At 45.8% G+C, this 17,529-nt stretch overlaps 1 protein-coding gene across 1 annotated transcript in view; it reads left to right on the top strand.

The window, feature by feature from the left end:
- Nucleotides 1-2,939: 2,939 nt before the first annotated feature.
- LOC139546427 (unconventional myosin-XVI-like) overlaps nt 2,940-17,529 on the top strand; it is a 269,653-nt gene continuing 255,063 nt past the window's right edge. The window contains exon 1 of the mRNA XM_071354796.1: nt 2,940-3,013. The gene's annotated coding sequence lies outside the window, so the exon portion shown is untranslated. The remainder of the gene's footprint in view (nt 3,014-17,529) is intronic.

The following is a 17,529-nucleotide window of genomic DNA, read 5'->3' as shown; positions in this document are numbered from 1 at the left end:
GATCTCACCGGCTGTGTCTAGACCTACTCTCACCTGCTGTGTCTAGACCTGCACTCACCTGCATTGTCTAGGCCTACACTCACCTGCTGTGTCTAGACCTGTACTCACCTGCTGTGTCTAGACCTGATCTCACCTGCTGTGTCTAGACCTGTACTCACCTGCTGTGTCTAGACCTGTACTCACCTGCTGTGTCTAGACCTGTACTCACCTGCTGTGTCTAGACCTGCCTGCAGTCACTTGTGCTCTCTAGACTGCCTCATTAATTACTGTTTTCTTGGTCACGTTCTGTTGCATAATTCAACAAGTGTGTCAATAGCAGGACCCCCTCAGATTAAAAATCAACAGTTTGACTCCAGATTACACCCATCAATACATACTTTACATCGTTTGTGAGATCAGACATAATATCCCTACGAATTTAGTGTTAATTTTCTGAAGTTGCTTTCATTTCAGCACATCTAATTTGTAAACATTTCAACAAAATTTTACTTGTTTCAAGTCCACAAAAACTGAACACCCATCAAAATAAAGTTATTTTCCTTTTCTTTCTTGTGATGTAAGTGTCGAGACGATGCATTAAATCCCACACAAATATTCAGCATTCTTATTGATTCAACAGAAAGATAATGTGTTCCATTGAGCCCATTTCAGCCATTACCTGGGTGTGTTTGAGAGGTCATTACAAACATTTCCACAGTCATAATGGTAATGAGGAGGGTCTCCTTTCTTTAATGTCCCCAAGGTCAACATGAGGATTAACACAGGGAGTATATTAATGATGTACCTGGGCTGGACGGAGTCAGGTTTCCAATCAGATCAGATAATGCTGCAGGGTGTGTGTTCTGTTGTGTGTATTTTGTTGTGTGTGTGTTTTGTCCTTTGTGTATTTTGTTGTGTGTGTGTTTTGTTCTGTGTGTATTTTGTTGTGTGTGTGTTTTGTCCTTTGTGTATTTTGTTGTGTGTGTGTTTTGTTCTGTGTGTATTTTGTTGTGTGTGTGTGTTTTGTCCTTTGTGTATTTTGTTGTGTGTGTGTTTTGTCCTGTGTGTATTTTGTCCTGTGTGTATTTTGTTGTGTGTGTGTTTTGTCCTGTGTGTGTTTTGTTCTGTGTGTGTTTTGTCCTGTGTGTATTTTGTTGTGTGTGTGTTTTGTCCTGTGTGTGTTTTGTCCTGTGTGTGTTTTGTTCTGTGTGTGTTTTGTCCTGTGTGTGTTTTGTCCTGTGTGTGTTTTGTTCTGTGTGTGTTTTGTCCTGTGTGTTTTTTCTTCAACCAGCTCTCACAGTCTCATACATTTTTCTCAAACATCACATTTTGAAGTTGTTCCAAACGACACATTTTAGGCATTAGCTCCAGATTTCTAAGGTTAGTGTTAACATTAGGCGTTAACTCCACATTTTTAAGGTTAGGGTTAAGTTTAGGAATTAACTCCACATTTTTAAGGTTAGGGTTAAGTTTAGGCATTAACTCCACATTTTTTAAGGTTAGGGTTAAGTTTAGGCATTTTAAGGATCCGCCCATTTTTTCAAATTTTTGCCTAAAATGACATACCCAAATCTAACTGCAATTAGCTCAGGACCTGAAGCAAGGATATGCATATTCTTGGTACCATTTGAAAGGAAACACTTTGAAGTTTGTGGAAATGTGAATGTAGGAGAATATAACACAATAGATCTGGTAAAAGATAATACAAAGAAAAAAAAAAACGTATTTTTTTTGTATCATCATCTTTGAAATGCCATAATGTATTATTCCAACACAGGTGCAATTTATATTTTGGCCACTAGATGGCAGCAGTGTGTGCACCGTTTTAGACTGATCCAAGGAACTATTGCATTTCTGTTCAAAATGTTGTATCAATTCTGCCCAAATGTGCCTAATTTGTTTATTGATAACTTTCATTTTCAAAATTGTGCGCTCTCCTCAAACAATAGCATGGCATTCTTTCACTATAATAGCTACTGTAAATTAGACAGTGCAGTTATATTAACAATAATTTAATCTTTCTGCCAATATCAGATATGTCTATGTCCTGATAAATGTTCTGGTTACTTACAACCTCATGCTAATTGCATTAGTCTACGTTAGCTCAACTGTCCCATGGATGGGACACCAATCCCGAAGAAGTTTTTAAGGTTAGGGTTAAGTTTAGGCATTAACTCCTAAATCTTAACTTTAGGTATTAACTCTGAATGGTTAAGGTAAGGGTTAAGGCTTGGAATATTAAAAAATATATATATATTTACAAAATACATTTTTAATTGCTGGATTCGAATATGCAACCTTTGTTACCAGAGGCAGGTGCTCACAGCTCTCACTGTTGACTCTAGTGGCTGGTTTCCACATCTCTTTTGTCCTGTGTGTTTTGTTCTGTGTGTGTTTTGCTCTGTGTGTTTGTTCTGTGTGTGTTTTTTTCTGTGTGTTTTGTTCTCTATGTGTTTTGCTTTGTGTGTTTTGTTTCATGAATTAGGGTATTTAGCTAGATAACATTGAACAGGACAAGAATATGTCAAAAACAACAATTAGACCAAAATGCACATAGACCTTATTGTCCCAAGCTGTGGAAGTTGAGTCAGGTGTGCTTGCTGTTGCTCTATGACACCTAGCGCAGGCACAGTTAGCTGAGCCTCAATTGAAGGTGACTCCCCCTCCCCTGTTCTGACTCACCCCCCCATCTCCCCTACCCCTGCTCTAGGACAGGACAGAAATTATAAGGGGGAAGAGCGGGGATTTTGGGAAGGTGGGGGGATTTTTGCACCCCTTCAGAATGGATCGGTGGGGTCTGACAGAGAGAGAGAGGGAGGAGTAAAAGAGCGGTGGGAGAAAGAGGAAAACAAAGCGGTATAGTTGTCATGGCAACGGGGGAATGGCTGAATGAATGACATCACAGTGACGGGGAGGTGAAAGAGTGTGATTGATTCGGTGGAAGAGTGTGGGAGGCGGCGGTCCCTTCGCTTGGCGGATAGACACGTTTTCTCTCATTCCTCCATCCCTTGTTCCCTGTGGACGGGCTCCTCCGGTAGGGATATTTTTCTTCCTCTCTTTCTTTATTTTCTTGTAAATGTTCCTTTCTTTCTAAGATCATGTAGGTTGAATGGTGGAGGGATTTTCTGTCTCTCTTTTTCTCTTCTTTCTCTCTTTGGAGCGAGTGTTTGGGAGAGAGAGAGTGAGATAGAGAGTGAGAGAGCTTGAGAGAGTGAGTGAGTCAGAGAGTCAGAGAGAGAGAGAGAGAGAGGGTAGGAGAGAGCATGTGTATGTGTGTTAGTGGTCTAATGGTCTGAACTGTGTGTATGCGTGCGTGCGTGCGTGCGTGCGTGCGTGCGTGCGTGGGTGCTCCCGGCTATAGGGAATGAAAGGACAGGCAGATGTGCGGTGCAGTTGTCATGGTTCTAAATATACCGTCAAATGCTAAGGCTGTGTGTGGCAAGGGGTGTAAAATCAACATGATGAATGTGTGGAAAAGGGATTATATTCTCTCCTCTTGTACTGGCTGTTTGAAGAATCATGAGAAGGTCGTCACACGTAACATCTGTAAATGAGCATAAAGGCTGTCCTTGTGTTGGAATGGCTCTGATTGTGTGCACATGTGTGTGTGTCAAACTATGTTTGGCAAATCATCCCACCATCACTTCTAATAAACCTGACAGATACAGAGACACACAGACCAGCGCAATAATGTCTGTCAGCAATAACCCTCATTAGTGTTGAAAATGGGGTCAAATAGAGTTGGTTTACTGATGCTTTGATGCAACTCTCTGGCACTCAGCAACAACCCCACAAAGCTCTATTTTATATGGAGTTGCTGTTTTCACATACAGCAGCGGGTCCCAAACTAGGGGTTGTGACCCCATGTGCGGTCGCCTGATATGAAAATGGGGTCGCAGGAGAATGTAAAAAATTCTGGTAAAAAAATTACAAATATAATAATAAAAATGTATATTATAATATCATCTTTGTCTGTCTAAATCATTGTAATGTTGGTAACCTTGTTGTTATTGAAATCAAAAGAGTGCCCTTAGATCACGGGAAAAGGCCACACTTGACCGCTGCACTTGAATCATTCCCACAGTGAATGGCTAGGCCCACTAGCTATCAAACCACTAACTATTGCAGAGACTTTTATATTACCGGCCGTGATTGATATGGTGAAAACAATGTGTTGGGACGCAGAGGCATAGAATCTCACATCAGATAACACTGTGAAACTAAGAATTGATTCTATAGCTAGCAATCAAGAGGACACTGACTGAAGACTCAAAAACTCCCCACCTTATGATCTTGAAATGGACGTTAGCTGTGAGGGCGGAAATGTCCATCCATTGACTTCACCATATCTGGAACAACTTGACTGGCCTGCAAAGAGTCCTAACCTCAACCCCATCGGACACCTTTGGGATGAATTGGAACGCTGACTGCGAGCCAGTCCTAATCGCTCAACCTCATTAATGCTCTTGTGGTTGAATGGAAGCAAGTCCCCGCAGCAATGTTCCAACATCTAGTAGAAAGCCTTCCCAGAAGAGTGGAGGCTGTTATAGCAGCAAAGGGGGGACCAACTCCATATTAATGCCCATGATTTTGAAATGAGATGTTCGACAAACAGGTGCCCACATACTTTTGGTCATGTAGTGTGTTTGGGAAACTGAACAAACTGAACACAAGCATGCAAACACAAAAACGTTATGCAGATGAGTGACCAAATCAGCTAAATTCGTTTGACAGGGATCCTGGCTCAGTTGACATGTCTGTAATCGAACAGCTGATCGAGCTGACATGTGTCCGGATGCTGCAGACAAAGCAATCCCGGGTCACAACAGAGGAGTTCTGGTTCCTGACTCAAAGGGAATACTGTGCATTAAAACTCATGGTACGCTGATTCTGTGCTCTCGTCTGCATTAACAACAAATATCGATCCAGGTTGGATGTGACAGGAGAGATGAGGTGTGCACTGTCGACCACGCCCCCTGACTTTGAGAAGCTCTGACGCAACATGCATCAAGCCACACCCATCTCATTAGTGGTGGTGAGATAAGAGACATTACGTCAGACTCATTTGCAATTAACTGTCATAGCCCCATATTAAAAGTATATGATAGTGAGTTGCGAATACAATCAGAAACACTGTTGAATGTTTTGCAATTGACTGCAGTAGCCACAATTAAATAAGTAAACATTGTCTGTTAATAAAAATAAAAAAATCACATTTGGGATTCCGAGATTTTTAAATATCAAAATGTGAGCTCCAAAAGTATTGGGACAGTGACACATTGTTTGTTGTTTTGCTCTGTACTCCAGCACTTTGGATTTCAAATGATTCAATGACTTTGATGAGGTTAAAGTGCAGACTATCAGCTTTAATTTGAGGGTATTTTCATCCATATCAGGTGAACCGTTTAGAAATCACATAACTTTTTGTACATAATCCCCCCATTTAAGGGGACCAAAAGTATTGGGACAAATTCACTTGTGTATTAAAGTAGTCCAAAGTTGTATAATTTGTCCCAATATTCCTAGCACACAATGATTACATCAACCGTGTGACTCTACACACTTGTTGGATGCATTTGCTGTTTGTTTTGGATGTTTCAGAAAATGTTTTACTCAATAGAAAGAAATGGTAAATAATGTATTGTGTCATTTTGGAGTCACTTTTATTGTAAATAAGAATATAATATGTTTCTAAACACTTCTACATTAATGTGGATGCTACCGTGATTATGGAACAGTCCTGAATGAATCCTGAATAATGATTATCATACCCCGAAGACATGCTAACCTCTCACCATTACAATAACAGAGGAGGTTAGCATTTTAAATCATACCCCCAAGACATGCTAACCTCTCACCATTACAATAACAGAGGAGGTTAGCATTTTATATCATACCCCCAAGACATGCTAACCTCTCACCATTACAATAACAGAGGAGGTTAGCATTTTATATCATACCCCCACGACATGCTAACCTCTCACCATTACAATAACAGAGGAGGTTAGCATTTTATATCATACCCCCAAGACATGCTAACCTCTCACCATTACAATAACAGAGGAGGTTAGCATTTTATATCATACCCCCAAGACATGCTAACCTCTCACCATTACAATAACAGAGGAGGTTAGCATTTTATATCATACCCCCAAGACATGCTAACCTCTCACCATTACAATAACAGAGGAGGTTAGCATTTTATATCATACCCCCAAGACATGCTAACCTCTCACCATTACAATAACAGAGGAGGTTAGCATTTTATATCATACCCCCAAGACATGCTAACCTCTCACCATTACAATAACAGAGGAGGTTAGCATTTTATATCATACCCCCAAGACACGCTAACCTCTCACCATTACAATAACAGAGGAGGTTAGCATTTTATATCATACCCCCAAGACACGCTAACCTCTCACCATTACAATAACAGAGGAGGTTAGCATTTTATATCATACCCCCAAGACACGCTAACCTCTCACCATTACAATAACAGAGGAGGTTAGCATTTTATATCATACCCCCAAGACACGCTAACCTCTCACCATTACAATAACAGAGGAGGTTAGCATTTTATATCATACCCCCAAGACACGCTAACCTCTCACCATTACAATAACAGAGGAGGTTAGCATTTTTTTTGGGGGGGGGCATGATAATAGAGCGTCTAACTTTTTGGCACAAAATAATCTGAAACACAACCAAAACAAACAGCAAATGCATCAAACAAGTTTGTAGAGTCACAATGAGGTCAGCAGGGCAGGACAGAGGAGAGAATTTGGCATGCGTGTGTGTGCGTTCGTGTGTTTGTGTGTTCGTGTGTATGTTCATGTGTGCGTGTGTGTGTCCTCCCTGCTGGTGGAGTCATCTGGTCTGCATAGTTGCGGTCAGATGGACCCTCTGTCTCTCTGGACACACACACACACACACACACACACACACACACACACACACACACACACACACACACACACACACACACACACACACACACACACACACACACACACACACACACACACACACACACACACACACACACACACACACACACGCGCCAGTGCAGTCAAGCTTCTAATAGAAAGGTGCTGCAAGTTTGTGCTGTTGGTAAATGTGTGTGTGTCTGTGTGTATGTATGTGTGTGTTCGTGTGCATGCACGTGTGTGTGCATGTGTAGTGTGTTAAGCAAGGAAAAGCTATATGTTTAGGTGCCTGTAATGCTTTGTCCTCTGTGATTCACAGCACAATTTGGACAAAGTCCTGATATTAAAGACTAAAGTCATAGACTAAAGTCATTTAGAATCCCAAAGATCCTTCCACAGATCAGTTGGCTCTCTACTCACTCTCATGACCCCCCCCCCCTCCCCCTCTCCTTCTCCCCCTGTCACTCTCCCTCTGTTCAGTTTTCCATGAACAGCTCTGCTCTGATAACTGAGTGAGCAGGGGTCTGGGTCTGGGATGGGGGAAGTTTTGTCAACGTTATGACAGCAGTAACAGCTGGCATAGTGGCCGCACAGCATAACCAGAATCATCTGCCTTCCTGCGATGTCTTTCTCACTGTGTGAGGGGAGATGTGGGAGTATGTTAAAGGTTACTTGTGAGTTTCTGTTTAAGCCAGTGTGAGTGGGGATATGTGGGTTTGTGTTAGCGTTCACTACTGAGTCTGTGTTCGAACATTCTGAGTCAGTGTGTATTTCATTGTGAAAGAGAGAGTGTGTGTGTGTGTGTGTGTGTGTGTGTGTGTGTGTGTGTGTGTGTGTGTGTGTGTGTGTGTGTGTGTGTGTGTGTGTGTGTGTGTGTGTGTGTGTGTGTGTGTGTGTGTGTGTGTGTGTGTGTGTGTGTGTGTGTGTGTGTGTGAGTAAGCGACAGTGGGCAGCAGCGGTCATGGTTCATGGTCGGGGATGGGTTGGGGCAGGGGAAGGTAGGTCCAGGACGCCGCTCCACTCAGAATGCTGCATTGTGGGACTGTGTCAGGAACTTGTGGGATTGCGTTGTTCCTTTGTGTGCCTGGCTACTGAATGTCTCTGGCCTAAGATGTGTCCCCTCCTCTATTCTCTACTGTCGCTGACATTGTAATTGTCTGGCTGGTTATTGTATTGTCTGGCTGTTGTTCATTGTATTGTCTGGCTGGTCATTGTATTGTCTGGTTGTTGTTCATTGTATTGTCTGGCTGTTGTTCCTTGTATTGTCTGGCTGTCGTTAATTATATTGTTTGGCTGTCGTTAATTATATTGGCTGGCTGGTTATTGTATTGTCTGGCTGTTGTTCATTGTAATGTCTGGCTGTTGTTCATTGTAATATCTGGCTGGTCATTGTATTGTCTGGCTGGTCATTGTATTTTCTGGCTTGGTCATTGTATTGTCTGGCTGGTCATTGTAATTTCTGGCTTGGTCATTGTATTGTCTGGCTGGTCATTGTATTTTCTGGCTTGGTCATTGTATTGTCTGGCTGGTCATTGTAATTTCTGGCTTGGTCATTGTATTGTCTGGCTGGTCATTGTATTGTCTGGCTGGTCATTGTAATTTCTGGCTTGGTCATTGTATTGTCTGGCTGGTCATTGTATTGTCTGGCTGGTCATTGTATTGTCTGGCTGGTCATTGTATTGTCTGGCTGGTCATTGTATTGTCTGGCTGGTCATTGTATTGTCTGGCTGGTCATTGAGGGGTGGTGAGAGGGAGGAGGGGGTTGGGGTGAAGAACGACTGGAGGAAGGGAAAGGAGAGATGGAGAGAGAAAGACCAGTAGTAACTGGTGGCTACTGCTCAAAGGTTACTCTCTCCCCTGGCTTTCCTCTCTTTTTTTCTCCATCTGTCTTTTTCTCTTCCTTGCTTTCTCTCACTTTTTTCTCCCCTTTCCCCCTTATCTCTACCACCCAATCTTGACTCCTCTCTCTCTCTCTCTCTCTCTCTCTCTCTCTCTCTCTCTCTCTCTCTCTCTCTCTCTCTCTCACGCTCTCTCACGCTCTCCTCAGCCATCAGTGTTAATGAGCTGAATCCTTCTTCTCTCTGTCATTCTGTGCTCTGCTGCAGTCTCCCCTGTGTCCTACACTACAGATGTCCTATTTCTGATCCTGCCAGGCAGAATGGCATTGGGAACATTAGGAAATTATCGACTCAATCTCTTTTAGTTGGGTTGGATTTGGATATCAGAGATACTGTTTTGCGAAGTTTGTAAACTGTTTGGTTTCTATTGCTATTTAGTCAACGGTGGGATTCATCTTGCTAAACGTGACACAGTCAGCTTCAGATTCCCAATGAAGTTTTGGTTTTCAGATCACCTCTGACCATTTATTTTTAGTCCCTGACTGTAGCTGATCATTGTCTCCTCATAGTGAGGTGGTCTCATCAAACATTCAGCATCCATACTGGAGTGGAGCTGTAGCTGGGAGCATGAGTCTGTCTGTCCTTGGCAGCAGCCTGCAGACTCCTAGCTGTCTGTCTGTCTGTCTGTCTGTCTGTCTGTCTGTCTGTCTGTCTGTCTGTCTGTCTGTCTGTCTGTCCTTGGCAGCAGCCTGCCAGCCTGCAGACTCCTAGCTGTCTACATGGACAGAAACACTCAGGAAAACTGGCCTAATTGGTTCCTCTGACGCCACAATGGAGACTGGCAGACTGGCACATAGTGAGAAGTGGGAGGGCACTTTCCTGGAGCACTTTATCAGACTGGAGTTACTGAATAGGATCTGTGTGTGTGTGGGCAGGGGGTTGTTTTGTGTGTGTGTGGGCAGGGGGTTGGTTTGTGTGTGTGTGGGCAGGGGGTTGGTGCATGCAAGCGAGCCTGTGACTGCATGTGTGCATGTTACCGTGTGTGTGTGTGCATGCATGTGTGTGCGTGTATGTGCGTGTGTGTGTCTGTGCGTGCAAGTGTGTATTAGTGTGTGTATTCTAGCTTGGCTCTGTCTCTTGTCAAAAGGTGTGGGCAGTTGGTGCTTTGCTGTAGCCTGTTTCTCAGAGAAGAGCAAATGGAGGGAGCTATAGAGAGTTGGGCAGGAGCTCACTGGAGCTGAGTACCAGAACCTAACATTTCTGACTGCTTGAGCTCCTGTTCCTCTTATAGAATGTTAGCTCAAAAATGTTTTGGAGCTCCTGTGCCTAAATTAAAACAGTACCGGAATCCAAAATACCATTCTCTGATACAAAACCACTCTCTCCCTCGTCTCAGCCCAGGGAAAAACGTCCATCCTTTAGTGGGTTCTCTCATCCTTGTACAGTATAGACCCTCCAGAACAAATGACAGAATGTGGCGCCTGAAAAGGATAGATGTTTATAGCCTGTGCAAATTATTGTGTGCATTTTACTGTAGGGATGATGTGCAGCTGGCGGATGAGGGCAAATACGTCTTCCTTGAGAGTTGGATAGCTATTTGTGTCTGGTCGCTCCACCGTTCTCTCCTCCGTAGTAGCAAGACGTGCGCACTAGTACACGTCACACTCCCTGTCCCTTGACACTCAACGATGCTCAACCAACCCAAAGGCTCTTTTAAGAGACACCTAATACATGACAATAAGCACACATCGTCTGTGTGTGTGTGCGCCAGTATGTGTGTCGGGAAAGGGAGTGTCAAAAGCTATACATGAAAGAGAAGGGTCAGCGGTGACGCTAAACGCTACGCAACGAACCCTGTTATAGATGGTCAATTTGACACTACTTAAATGGGCAGTCTGGTGATGACAGAACTCCTTCAGTCCAAAAGGTTGTTGTTCAGTCACTCAGTACTGATTGAACATTTATTGATCTTGTTTGGTAAAAAAATATAAATAAAAGTCACAGATTAATTTGATCACATAGCTAACCAAGTTAGCAAGCATGCCGTTTTCTTTTGACTGTGCACATGTCGTGCAAGCAAGCAATGATCACTATGATGTTGTTGTTTTACCTGGATGTTTTGTATGCAACCCGCACTCCTGCTACTTTTACTTGTGGATGGCGACTTCAGGTTTTTGAGAACTCATTGAAAAGTTACTTAAAACTGTGTTGATCAGTCAGCGCACATTTGGATTTTAATGACAAGAAGAAAATAGCATTGACAGGAGCGTACTGAATTAAAGCATAAGGTAAGGGGTCAAATTTGCTCTGAATCTTGTCTGGTGTGAACATGTATTATAAACTAGTATCGTGGCAGTTTTCCCAACGTCTGGTGTATCTAACTGGCTAGAATAGCAGCCGAGGACGTTTACTAGCTTATTTGTTTGTGCTCTGATTAAATGCAAGTGTCCAGGTCACTCTTGCACTGAACATTCCAAAATAATAGCCTCCTACACACAGATACACGTACGTACGTAAGTACGTACGTACGTACGTACGCACACACACACACACGCACGCACGCACGCACGCGCGTAAATACTCTCTAGGACAACAGGGAGTTTGGAACAGACACTTAATGAACCCCATAATCCTTATAATAAACTGGGTGGTAAGAGCCCTGAATGCTGTTTGGCTGAATGCCATGGTATATCAGAACTTATACCATGTGTATGACAAAAAAGTACTATTTACTCATCCAATTACTTTGTAACCAGTTTATAATAACAATAAGGCACCTCTGGGGTTTGTGATATACCCAATATACCATGGCTAAGGGCTGTTCTTATGCACGACGCAACACGGAGTGGCTTAAGGAACAAAGAGATCCCTAACACGAGCGTCCCAAAATTACATCACCACATCATTACATCTTATCATTACATCATCCGTTTCTTATCATTACATCATCAGTTAGCGCCCATTACGTCATCATCATCACCATTTGGGCCTGATGATGGACGAGGCCTCCTTGTTTCACTGTGTACTCAGAATACATTCCTGAGTAAAATACTTATGGCATGGATATGGTAATAGGTAGAGAGGGTGAAAACACAGAGAGAGAGAGAGAGGGATGGAGTCAATAAGAGTGAGGAAGAGAGAGAGAGGGATGGAGTCAATAAGAGTGAGGAAGAGAGTGAGAGAGACACTTAATTGAGTGAATAATTGAACATTTGATTAGAGTGTGTGTGTGTGTGTGTGTGTGTGTGTGTGTGTGTGTGTGTGTGTGTGTGTGTGTGTGTGTGTGTGTGTGTGTGTGTGTGTGTGTGTGTGTGTGTGTGTGTGTGTGTGTGTGTGTGTGTGTGTGTGTGTGTGTGTGTGTGCATGCAGAATCTCTCATTAAAAGAGAGAGGTTCCAATCAGACAGTCTGACAGTCCAGAGTGACACAAGAAAGAGAGTACAGTGTTAGCCAGAAAGTGTCTCATTCTCCGTGAAGTTGTTTTAATTCTAAATTAATTAAGATTTAACTTGTTTGTCTGCCTATCTACAGTTTAAACTGCCAAACCTTAAAATACACTATGCTAATCATATACAAATCGTAAAAAATCATACTAAAATAAGTCTTAAATAGATCATCTAAGGAGGTCCCATCTCATGGTTAATTAATTAATGTAGCCCAACAATCATAGTGCAATGTGAAAAGAGCGTTACTTGCAGGCGTTGGTTCGTCAGGGAGAGAACACAATGTCTTGGAAACAGTCACCTGTTTTAGAACTTGTCTCTATTGAAATGACAGGCAGGCGGGCAGGCGGGCAGGCGGGCAGGCGGGCAGACAGACAGACGGACAGACGGACAGATGGACAGAGGGTAGCTGTTTTTGTCAGCATAAGGTTGTCTCGGTATTGATTCCCAGGAGAAAGGTGTGATTGTGGTGATACTATGGTGATAGGTGTGTCAGAAGGAGAACCATCAGTTGACAGCCCTCTGACACTAAACCTGTTGGACGTGCAACCTCTTACCTAGCTCAGTAAGCACGCATTCTCCAATACACACGCACACACAGATCCAGCTAGATCTGGAATAGTCTTTGTATGTTTTCCTGTAGTATTTCCATGAAGATGTGAGATGTGATATTAGGTGGTTTATACAGTACACCAGTTCTCTCTCAGTACTTGACCTAATTACAGTCATAGAGAGAGAGAGAGATAGAGAGAGATACCAGTATACTGAGACTTCATGTCAGGATGTGACTGCATAGCAACACAGATGAATAGATTAGCCTACTAGCTAAGTACTTTAAATTGGGACCTCATTTCACAATGTGTCATACTGTTACAAAAACTCTACGGTAACATTTTCCATTACTAGTGTTACTGTCACAAAGACACATAAAGACATGTAATAAACATTTTATGAATGTAACCATAATTAGTGTGTGTGCTGGCTGGGTGGGTGGGTTAGTGTGTGTCCTGGCTGGGTGGGTGGGTTAGTGTGTGTCCTGGCTGGGTGGGTGGGTGGGTTAGAGTGTGTCCTGGCTGGGTGGGTGGGTGGGTTAGTGTGTGTGCGTGCTGGCTGGGTGGGTGGGTGGGTTAGTGTGTGTGCGTGCTGGCTGGGTGGGTGGGTTAGTGTGTTTGCGTGCTGGCTGGGTGGGTGGGTTAGTGTGTGTGTGTGCTGGCTGGGTGGGTTAGAGTGTGTGCGTGCTGGCTGGGTGGGTGGGTTAGTGTGTGTGCGTGCTGGGTGGGTGGGTGGGTTAGTGTGTGTGCGTGCTGGCTGGGTGGGTTAGAGTGTGTGTGTGCTGGCTGGCTGGGTTGGTGGGTTAGTGTGTGTGTGTGCTGGCTGGCTGGGTGGGTGGGTGGGTGGGTGGGTTAGTGTGTGTGCGTGCTGGGTGGGTGGGTGGGTTAGTGTGTGTGTGTGCTGACTGGGTGGGTGGGTGGGTGGGTTAGTGTGTGTGTGTGCTGACTGGGTGGGTGGGTGGGTGGGTTAGTGTGTGTGCGTGCGTGCTGGCTGGGTGGGTGGGTGGGTTAGTGTGTGTGCGTGCTGACTGGGTGGGTGGGTGGGTGGGTTAGTGTGTGTGCTGACTGGGTGGGTGGGTGGGTTAGTGTGTGTGCGTGCTGGCTGGGTGGGTTAGTGTGTGTGTGTGTGCTGGCTGGCTGGGTGGGTGGGTGGGTTAGTGTGTGTGCGTGCTGGGTGGGTGGGTTAGTGTGTGTGTGTGCGTGCTGGCTGGGTGGGTGGGTTAGTGTGTGCTGGCTGGCTGGGTGGGTGGGTTAGTGTGTGTGTGTGCTGGCTGGGTGGGTGGGTTAGTGTGTGTGTGTGCGTGCTGGCTGGGTGGGTTAGTGTGTGTGCGTGCTGGCTGGGTGGGTGGGTGGGTGGGTTAGTGTGTGTGTGTGCTGGCTGGGTGGGTGGGTTAGTGTGTGTGTGTGCGTGCTGGCTGGGTGGGTTAGTGTGTGTGCGTGCTGGCTGGGTGGGTGGGTGGGTTGGTTAGTGTGTGTGCGTGCTGGCTGGGTGGGTGGGTGGGTTAGTGTGTGTGCGTGCTGGCTGGCTGGGTGGGTGGGTTAGTGTGTATGCGTGCTGGCTGGCTGGCTGGATGGGTGGGTTAGTGTGTGCTGGCTGGCTGACTGGCTGGCTGGCTGGCTGGGTGGGTGGGTTAGTGTGTGTGTGCTGGCTGGGTGGGTGGGTTAGTGTGTGTGTGTGCGTGCTGGCTGGGTGGGTTAGTGTGTGTTAGTGTGTGTGTGCGTGCTGGCTGGGTGGGTGGGTTAGTGTGTGTGTGTGCGTGCTGGCTGGGTGGGTTAGTGTGTGTGCGTGCTGGCTGGGTGGGTGGGTGTATGGGTTAGTGTGTGTGTGCTGGCTGGGTGGGTGGGTTAGTGTGTGTGCGTGCTGGGTGGGTGGGTTAGTGTGTGTGCGTGCGTGCTGGCTGGGTGGGTTAGTGTGTGCTGGCTGGCTGGGTGGGTGGGTTAGTGTGTGTGCGTGCTGGCTGGGTGGGTGGGTTAGTGTGTGTGTGTGTGCTGGCTGGCTGGGTGGGTGGGTGGGTTAGTGTGTGTGCGTGCTGGGTGGGTGGGTTAGTGTGTGTGCGTGCGTGCTGGCTGGGTGGGTTAGTGTGTGCTGGCTGGCTGGGTGGGTGGGTTAGTGTGTGTGTGTGCTGGCTGGGTGGGTGGGTGGGTGGGTTAGTGTGTGCTGGCTGGCTGGGTGGGTGGGTTAGTGTGTGTGCGTGCTGGCTGGGTGGGTGGGTGGGTGGGTTAGTGTGTGTGCGTGCTGGCTGGGTGGCTGGGTGGGTGGGTTAGTGTGTGTGCGTGCTGGCTGGGTGGGTGGGTGGGTGGGTTAGTGTGTGCTACTATATGCTATATATATATGCTACTCATCCTTTTATCTATAAATGTCTTGCACAACCAGCTACATTTGTTTTCTCACTTTTCTCACTGTCTGATGACACGCGAGTGGAGAGGAGATTCCACCCTGGAAACCTAATGTGCCTGATGACACGCGAGTGGAGAGGAGATTCCACCCTGGAAACCTAATGTGCCTGATGACACGCGAGTGGAGAGGAGATTCCACCCTGGAAACCTAATGTGCCTGATGACACGCGAGTGGAGAGGAGATTCCACCCTGGAAACCTAATGTGCCTGATGACACGCGAGTGGAGAGGAGATTCCACCCTGGAAACCTAATGTGCCTGATGACACGCGAGTGGAGAGGAGATTCCACCCTGGAAACCTAATGTGCCTGATGACACGCGAGTGGAGAGGAGATTCCACCCTGGAAACCTAATGTGCCTGATGACACGCGAGTGGAGAGGAGATTCCACCCTGGAAACCTAATGTGCCTGATGACACGCGAGTGGAGAGGAGATTCCACCCTGGAAACCTAATGTGCCTGATGACACGCGAGTGGAGAGGAGATTCCACCCTGGAAACCTAATGTGCCTGATGACACGCGAGTGGAGAGGAGATTCCACCCTGGAAACCTAATGTGCCTGATGACACGCGAGTGGAGAGGAGATTCCACCCTGGAAACCTAATGTGCCTGATGACACGCGAGTGGAGAGGAGATTCCACCCTGGAAACCTAATGTGCCTGATGACACGCGAGTGGAGAGGAGATTCCACCCTGGAAACCTAATGTGCCTGATGACACGCGAGTGGAGAGGAGATTCCACCCTGGAAACCTAATGTGCCTGATGACACGCGAGTGGAGAGGAGATTCCACCCTGGAAACCTAATGTGCCTGATGACACGCGAGTGGAGAGGAGATTCCACCCTGGAAACCTAATGTGCCTGATGACACGCGAGTGGAGAGGAGATTCCACCCTGGAAACCTAATGTGCCTGATGACACGCGAGTGGAGAGGAGATTCCACCCTGGAAACCTAATGTGCCTGATGACACGCGAGTGGAGAGGAGATTCCACCCTGGAAACCTAATGTGCCTGATGACACGCGAGTGGAGAGGAGATTCCACCCTGGAAACCTAATGTGCCTGATGACACGCGAGTGGAGAGGAGATTCCACCCTGGAAACCTAATGTGCCTGATGACACGCGAGTGGAGAGGAGATTCCACCCTGGAAACCTAATGTGCCTGATGACACGCGAGTGGAGAGGAGATTCCACCCTGGAAACCTAATGTGCCTGATGACACGCGAGTGGAGAGGAGATTCCACCCTGGAAACCTAATGTGCCTGATGACACGCGAGTAGAGAGGAGATTCCACCCTGGAAACCTAATGTGCCTGATGACACGCGAGTGGAGAGGAGATTCCACCCTGGAAACCTAATGTGCCTGATGACACGCGAGTGGAGAGGAGATTCCACCCTGGAAACCTAATGTGCCTGATGACACGCGATTGGAGAGGAGATTTCATGCAAGTGCATTTCCTCCCACGTTTTTTCTCCTCTTTGCCTCTCCTCGATTACCTTTGATCTTTTTCAAAAGGAGGCGAGAAGACGGTGGACTGAGAAGTTGAGCAAATCCAAGTGGATAGTGTAGTAGTAGTATACCTCCTCCTCTGGGGATGTACAGGTAACTGCCAAAGTAAAGGAAACACTTGAGTAAATGAGGGATAGAAAGTAGATTGAAAGCAGGTGCTTCCACACAGGTGTGGTTCTTGAGTTAATAAATTAACATCCAATCGTGCTTAGGGTCATTTATGAAAATGCCCAGTTGCCTATTATTTTGGCTAGATGAAGAGATCTCTGTGACTTTGAAAGAAGGGTCTCATAGGAGCATAGGGGGTTTGAAGGGTGTGTGTGTTTTAGTCACCAGATCTCAACCCAATTGATCGCTTATAGGAGATTCTGGACAGCCTTTTCCACCACCATCAACTGATGGAATTTCTCATGGAAGAATGGTATCACAACCCTACAATATAATTCCAGACACTGAAGCTGTTCTGGTTCGTGGTGGCCCAACTTCATGTTTGTGTTTCCTTTATGTTGGTGTTCCCTGTATATGCTACATATAAGAGTAACATGGCCCCTATCTTTTCAACTAGGCAAGTCAGTTAAGAACAAATTCTTATTTTCAATGACGGCCTAGGAACAATGGGTTAACTGCCTTCTTCAGGGGCAGAACAACAGATTTTTCCATGTCAGCTCGGGTTTGATCTTGCAACCTTTCGGTTCCTAGTCCAACGCTCTAACCACTAGGCTACCTGCCGTCCCACAACTCACTCTGTGTGTTGAGTGACAGGTACAGACCGTTCCCCTGACAGACATCTATACACAGCCAGTAATCTGTCCTCTACAGGACCACATTCTCACTGACAGGGTAGTGGGTCAATGTCGTTCTAGAGGGAGACGGACGGACGGTCAAAAAG

The sequence above is a fragment of the Salvelinus alpinus genome, chromosome 20 (assembly GCF_045679555.1).
Source record: "Salvelinus alpinus chromosome 20, SLU_Salpinus.1, whole genome shotgun sequence".
Lineage (NCBI taxonomy): Eukaryota > Metazoa > Chordata > Actinopteri > Salmoniformes > Salmonidae > Salvelinus > Salvelinus alpinus.
Note: the sequence above shows the minus strand (reverse complement) of the source record. Positions and strands in the feature narration are given on the sequence as shown.